Genomic DNA, 7,016 nt, shown 5'->3' with positions numbered 1-7,016 from the left:
GGGGAAGAGACAGAAATCTTTAATAAATAAATAAATTAAAAAAAATAAAGTTAGAACCTTCCCTTTTATTTGGACAGAAAAGGGGAAATAGTGTGAAAAAAAAAAAGAAAAGAAACGGGATTGACTGTGACAGGAAATAGGGGAATTAGATCTGGAGCAGGCACCAGCCACAAGCCTTAGGGCAATTAATACTTGTTGCATCAGAACAATTAACCATTAACCATGGCTTTCAATGAGGGCTGTGGCAGGTCAGGCTGCTGACACGGGAGGTGGGCACTTCTTTCGGGGACAGGAGTATCTTAGGTACCACAGGCATTATGTAAGAGAACGGTAAAACTTGTTAACCTGTCAACTCACCCAGAAAGCATAAGGAAACATTCATCCTGGGTGATTTGGGGTGTTTGTTTTTTGTATCCCACTCCACAGGTCAGGAAGGACACATGAATTAGCACCATACTTCCCATAGCTGGGCACAGTGGCTGAGCAGTACAATACAGTAGACTACTATTCTTCTTAAATTTGTACATATTTACATCTAGATAACGCATACTAGATGAATATGCATGGAATGAACACTTACTTGAAAGCTAGAGTAACTGTGTCTTTTTATGAGAATATTTAACAAGACTTGTTTCAAAGATTAAAATGAAACTTCACTTAAATATTCTCATTAAAATTATTTAAAGATAATTATAAATAGTATATTATCCTTTAAAACTATCTCTATTTTGAATATTAAGAAATACTTCAGAAACTACACTTACAACATTTAATTTTTACCGTGTAATTTTATTTACATTTTTGATTAGCATATACTCAGATATTATGGTTTTGTTTTACTCACAGCCTTTTAGATGACGAGATAATTAGCTAAAAAGGAGAATAAATTGAAACAAGAAGCTTCCAATTCTATAAAAAACAAAACAAAACAAAAACCAAAAACCCAGTAGCATTAAGCCTGGTTCCATTTTTTTTTTTCAGCATTTTAAAGGTCAAGATGTAGATGGGGAACCAGAACACAGGGTATTAAATCCTATTTTTGTGTTGAGGTATATCTATAAGGGGTGACTAATGTTTGCCTGGGTTTTTGTTCTTTATCCAGACTATAGACACTGGGAAAGGGTCCACTCATATAATTTCAGTACCGTAACCAGCAGAATAAAGACTCCTGAAAGCAAGGGAAGAAATGTCACTTAAAGTGTTGAAATTCTGTTTACTTGTATTAAACAGTTTGATGTCATTAAATATCCCTCAATTAGTACCCACCAATGTTTGTGTTCAATACTCCGCAAGAGAATGAGCGAATGGATCAATGTTTCTAGAGGCTTTCAATCTCTGTATCCTGGGTCACATATCGCAAGTTCTGGCACATAGTTCTAGGAAAAAAATTAAATATAGTTTAGATGTAATGGTAAGGGCATTAAGCTCCGTGCCACTGACAGACATTTATGTTCAGTTTGAGAAGCTTTGCTTTGCCTTACAAAGGTGACCCGAAAAATTAAAGATGAAAGCTTCGATTTTCTTTGTGCATCTGAATGGTTTCACTCACAAGAGCCTCCACAGTTCACTTCCCTCCCGAAACATGCCTGCTTGTGGGTAGACATAGAACCCACAGCTCGATGTTCATATTACTACACATATAATCATGTTAACTCTAGCATAAAATGGATAACCATCGTTCGAAATATAAGCCAGCGGCTATCTGATTTTAAATAGCACACCATTAAAACAATCCCAAAGACTAAAACACTGGTAGAAACTAATAATTATAATACTATATTACCTTTTGAAAAGTTTTCCATATCTTTTGAAAATGCCCTGACACACACACTATCTCATTTTGTTATGTAATTCCAATAATGTATTTCATGAAATTGCCTTGGCTTCCTTTTCAACCAAGAGGCATGTTATCCAAGGTAAGATGGAGAAGCATTTTCTTTTAAATTAGTCTATAGTTTAATAGACTTATTTTTAATACCATATGTGTGCTTGTGTGTGTGTGTTGTGTGTGTGTGTGTGTGTGTGTGTGTGTGTGTGTGTGTGTGTGTGTGTGTAACTACATGCACATGCTTGGAAGGCCAGAAGACAACCTCAGGGACTCCGTCCCCTTCCTTTGAGACAATATTCTCATTAGCCTGGAGCCCACCACCTAGGTTTCACCTATAGTGGAGGGGGTATCAGACTCCAGGGACCCCTGTCTCTACCCTGTCAGTGCTGGACTAGAAATACACACCACCATGCCTTTTGGCATGGGTTCTGGAGATAAAACTCAAGTCATTGCAGTAAAATATCTTCCCAGTCCTGGGTTTACATCAAAAATCTTTACTTAGTTTTGGTCTTCTTTGGTTGTATCTAGAGTCCCTGAAAACTATTTAAATGAAATGGCCAAAAGTTATGATAGGACAACTTGCTGGCGGTTATCAGTATTGGAGGTCACAAAGGACATGACATCCCCATCCCCAAATATAATGATAACTGAGTTTTGTAGCTTCGGAAGGATCCATTTTATACCTTGATATCAGAGGAAGATGCTCACTCTTCAATCTAACTGCATGATACCACGTGTTTTGCTCCCTAGATTGCAATTGGCTCCTATGTATGGAAATTCTTTGAAGGGCATACAATATGAGATTCACTCATTCATTTATTTCAGAAGAAATGTTTCTTGAGCAGCCTTCCTCTTGCTAAGACTAGTGCGTCTCAGGGAATCACACAGTCTGAAGTTAGGTCAAGAGGGAGGCATTCTGTTTTGAAGGCAACTTACCAACACACATCTAAAGTTTAGCCTTAGGTGAAGGCAAGGTCTTAGGCTGAAACCGCTTATAGCATATAGTGGGGATGAAATCTGCCTGATGAGTCTTTAGACAACTCCACCTCCCCTAGACTTTCCCAGCTCATCTTCAAATTCCCTTGGCTGACTCCACAAAGAGATTCGAAGGATGTTTCCAGATCTTGCACTGAGACTATCCAGGCTATCGTTTTATCTTCCTCCGGTTACTCAAGCATGGACATGATTTATAGGTAGAAGAGAAGCTTTTTTAAAGAAATACCTCAGGCTCTACAAATAAGGAAATAAAAACTCAATAAAGAAATGATTTCAACCAAGTTATTTGGCTTTGCATTGTCTGTTACACTTCCTACTGACCAAGAAACAAAATTCTCTTAGCCCTTAATACCTTAATACAACTTCTCCAAAGGTATGCCATGGTTGATTTTAATTATCAAACTGACAGATTGATAACCATCATGAAAACATACCTTTGGGCATTTCCAAAAAAGTTTGGCTGAGCAGACATGATCTCCCTATATGTGGTAGAAGTTGTCATGGGTTATATCCTGAATTGAATTTAAAAAATATAAAGCAAACTAAATGCCAACCTTTGCCATAATTCACTTTCTGCATTCAAATGCAATGTGACCAAGCATCTCACTGTCTACTCCCATAACTTTCCCCCTATGATGCACCATTCCATCCTTCTTTTCTGAACCTTGTATGTGTCAAGTATATTGTCTAGTCAATGTAAAAATTAACTAACACAGAAAAGTGCTAGACTGTTTGCTTAATTTCCATACAATATTTTGCTTGAACCAAATGGAGAAATTTATCTCTGAATTCAGTAACAGAATACACCAAACACACACACACACACACACACACACACACACACACATATATATATATATATATATATATATACCTTATATAAGTATGAAGGCTCAGAATTGGGTTTATAAAATAAGTGTGAGGTGATTTCTTATATCACAGTATATCATTTCTCAGAATATCCTAGATTATATTCTACACAGATACCTCAGGCCTTTCTGTCTTGCGAAACATGGATTTGAAGAAACATATAGATGATGGCCCCATCAGAACAGGGGCCAGCACACATTGTGTGGGTAGCTGCCCAATAGGCAGGGCAGCCTCAATCAAGAGGAGCAGGGTTCAGAAGGCTGAGCTCTGTTGACTTTTCTTCAGGGACTACTTATAAGAACTTCCCAATCGCTCTTTTTGTAAGCGGCCAGAGGTGATTCGTGAAGATGGTTCGCTACTCTCTTGACCCAGAAAACCCCACAAAATCATGCAAATCGAGAGGATCAAACCTTCAGGTTCACTTTAAGAACACCCGGGAAACGGCCCAGGCCATCAAGGGTATGCATATCCGAAAAGCCACCAAGTATCTGAAAGATGTCACTTTGAAGAAGCAGTGTGTGCCATTCCGACGGTACAATGGTGGAGTCGGTAGGTGCGCCCAGGCCAAACAGTGGGGCTGGACACAGGGTCGGTGGCCAAAAAAGAGTGCAGAATTTTTGCTGCACATGCTGAAAAATGCAGAGAGCAATGCTGAACTGAAGGGTTTAGATGTGGACTCTCTGGTCATTGAGCACATCCAGGTGAACAAAGCACCTAAGATGCGCCGACGAACTTACAGAGCTCAAGGCCGGATTAACCGTACATGAGCTCCCCCTGCCACATCGAGATGATCCTCACTGAAAAGGAACAGATTGTTCCAAAGCCAGAAGAGGAGGTTGCACAGAAGAAAAAGATATCCCAGAAGAAACTGAAGAAACAAAAACTTATGGCACGGGAATAAATTCAACATGAAATAAATGCAGATAAAAGTAAAAAAAAAAAAAAAAAAGAACTTCCCAGTCACTTCCAGTGATTGTGAAGATGGGCCTCTTCAACCCAGGAAGCATGAGAGTGAAACTCTCCACTAAGCCAGATGCTCTCATGGCATCAGCTGGGATTCTGTCCCAAGTTTGCCATTTTCTGACTAGCTCCGGATCAAAGCAGTCTCTAGCTCTCTGTCAGGCCCACGACGGCAGTTCCATACATGACTGTCACTATCATTACTGTTATGATGGGGAAAGACGTACCACAGGATGTCTTCACTAGTTCCAATGAACTGGGTGGGTGCTGACTCACCAAAAGTAGGTGGATGGGGATAAAAGGACGATCTATTTAGGTTCTAATAAACTCCTATTTTTATGGGAGCTCTGAGTTTATCATTAAGGTCTCAATATTGCTACAGTCCAGACAGTTTTGGTTCCCCTACCTCTACCTATTTTCAACAACCAAGTAATCAAACCGTGTTAACATTTAGTTAACCTGCTGTGAAAGAATACCTGAGATAATCAATTTAATAAACAAAGGGTTTATTCTGGTCACAGTTTTCAAGACTATAGTCCATAGCAGCTTGGTCCCATGAGCCAATGTCAGGGGAAGAGTGCCTGCCAGAGGCAGAAGCTCATTTAACATGAGAGGAAGCAAAGACAGAGGAATTTGAGAATCTGGGACCCTACTATGACTTTAAGGGCATGGTCTCCAGTTACCTTACTTTCTTCTATTATATTCTGTTTCCTGAAGGTTCTAGCACCTTCTAGTAGTGTCAGAGACTAGTGACCAAGCCTTCAACATCTGTTCTGTGAGGAAGACACTCAAAATTCGAAGTTTAGCATTGATCGAGTTCTTTCAGTATTCAAATCGATTAGTACCTTGAAGAGTCCTTAAAGGAGAACATGCCTCTGAGCTTTTCTAGGCATCCTGGAGCAGCTCCTGAAGCATCATGGTCCCCTAGAGTTGCTCGATTTCATAGCTGCACAGTTAACGTATCAGGCAGAGCCATAGCCCCACAGGCATGCTACATTTGCACAGAGCAAGGTTAGATCTATGCCTTTGATTTCTCAATAAGATTTACACCATTTTTGGGAAACAAAGATCTCCTTTTGTGTCAGTAGTCAAATACTAGGGAATTGTTTTCTCAGGGGTGTAAACCCCTGACCCACTTAAGCAAGAGATAAGCAAACAGATGATGAAAGACTGTTTATATGACCTCTTCAGACCTGGGGGAATGTCCCCAGTGAGAATGAAAGGCTTGCCTCCTGACTGTCAGAATGGAGGCGGGGGAGGAGTGGGAGAAAGGGAGTTGCCCCCTCCTACTCAGAGCTGACTCCCGGCATTGGTTTTGACTTTGCCTGTGCGGTGGGCTCTCTTCTGCGCCCGATTCCTCCCAGCTTCCATCAGCTACGGATCAATTTCTAAATTGTTCTGGGAAAGCCACATAATGAAAACTTGTCAGGGAAGAAAAATGACTAGCGTCAGTTCTAGCCCTGACTCGTGACCGCTGACTAGCGGGGGTTTAATGTTCCTAGCATCTCCCTTAGTGGAATATTATATACACCCCCTTCCTAATGCACACGGCGGTGCGAATTAGCCTTCTGAAACTGCAGGAGAGGCTGTAATTTAGACACTCCAGGCCATAACCACAGCAGAGGAAAGAATTAGGGTCAAAAATAGAATGGTCCTAAAATACCATCAGAGACATTTTTACCTAGGTTTCGTCAAAAGAAAAGACAGCGAGTTATACCCTCAATGTCTCCTTAGAGGACCTTCAACTCAGAAGTACGGTTTAGATTTGTCAGTAAGATACACAAAACCCAATACACCATGACTATAATTAAATCACTTTAAACCCCCAATCTAAAACACAATAACATCCTAGTGATGTTGTGTTGTCTGTGGAAAGAACAAGGACATTAGAGATGAATTGTTGAAAGGTGGAATTGTATTGTACTCAAATGAGCTCTTGCTAACTCTACATGAATGGGTAACCAGAATACACAAGAGGGGTTTCTGTGAATCCGTGGGAAGGAGATGTTCCGGAAGTTTCTCTCTATATTATTAAAACCCACTATGCAAAGCAAAGTGGTCATCACATGTTGTACTCTGACGCCGAAAGCCAAGGGCAGGGCCAGAAGATCCAAGCCCAGCAAGGATATTTGCTTGAAAATTCCCATCCTTCTTGGGTGTAAACCCACCACAGAAGAAAGCTCACAAAGGACCCCGAGGTTGTTAATCTGTTTGAAGATCATCTAAGTTCTTCCCAGTAAGAGGCACTGTTGCAGACTCTCGTTCCAGATTTCCTTTGACCTGTGCCCTCTTGCAGGGCACAGGATCACACTGCAGTCACCTTGACTATGGCTTCTGAGCTCCTGACATTATTTCTACTTCA

At 40.5% G+C, this 7,016-nt stretch overlaps 1 pseudogene; it reads left to right on the top strand.

The window, feature by feature from the left end:
- Positions 1–4,012: 4,012 nt before the first annotated feature.
- Positions 4,013–4,624, top strand: LOC102002496 (annotated as a pseudogene).
- Positions 4,625–7,016: the final 2,392 nt, after the last annotated feature.

The sequence above is a fragment of the Microtus ochrogaster genome, linkage group LG4 (genome assembly GCF_000317375.1).
Source record: "Microtus ochrogaster isolate Prairie Vole_2 linkage group LG4, MicOch1.0, whole genome shotgun sequence".
NCBI lineage: Eukaryota > Metazoa > Chordata > Mammalia > Rodentia > Cricetidae > Microtus > Microtus ochrogaster.
The sequence above is the reverse complement of the archived record's forward strand: the minus strand, read 5'-3'. Positions and strand labels throughout refer to the sequence as shown.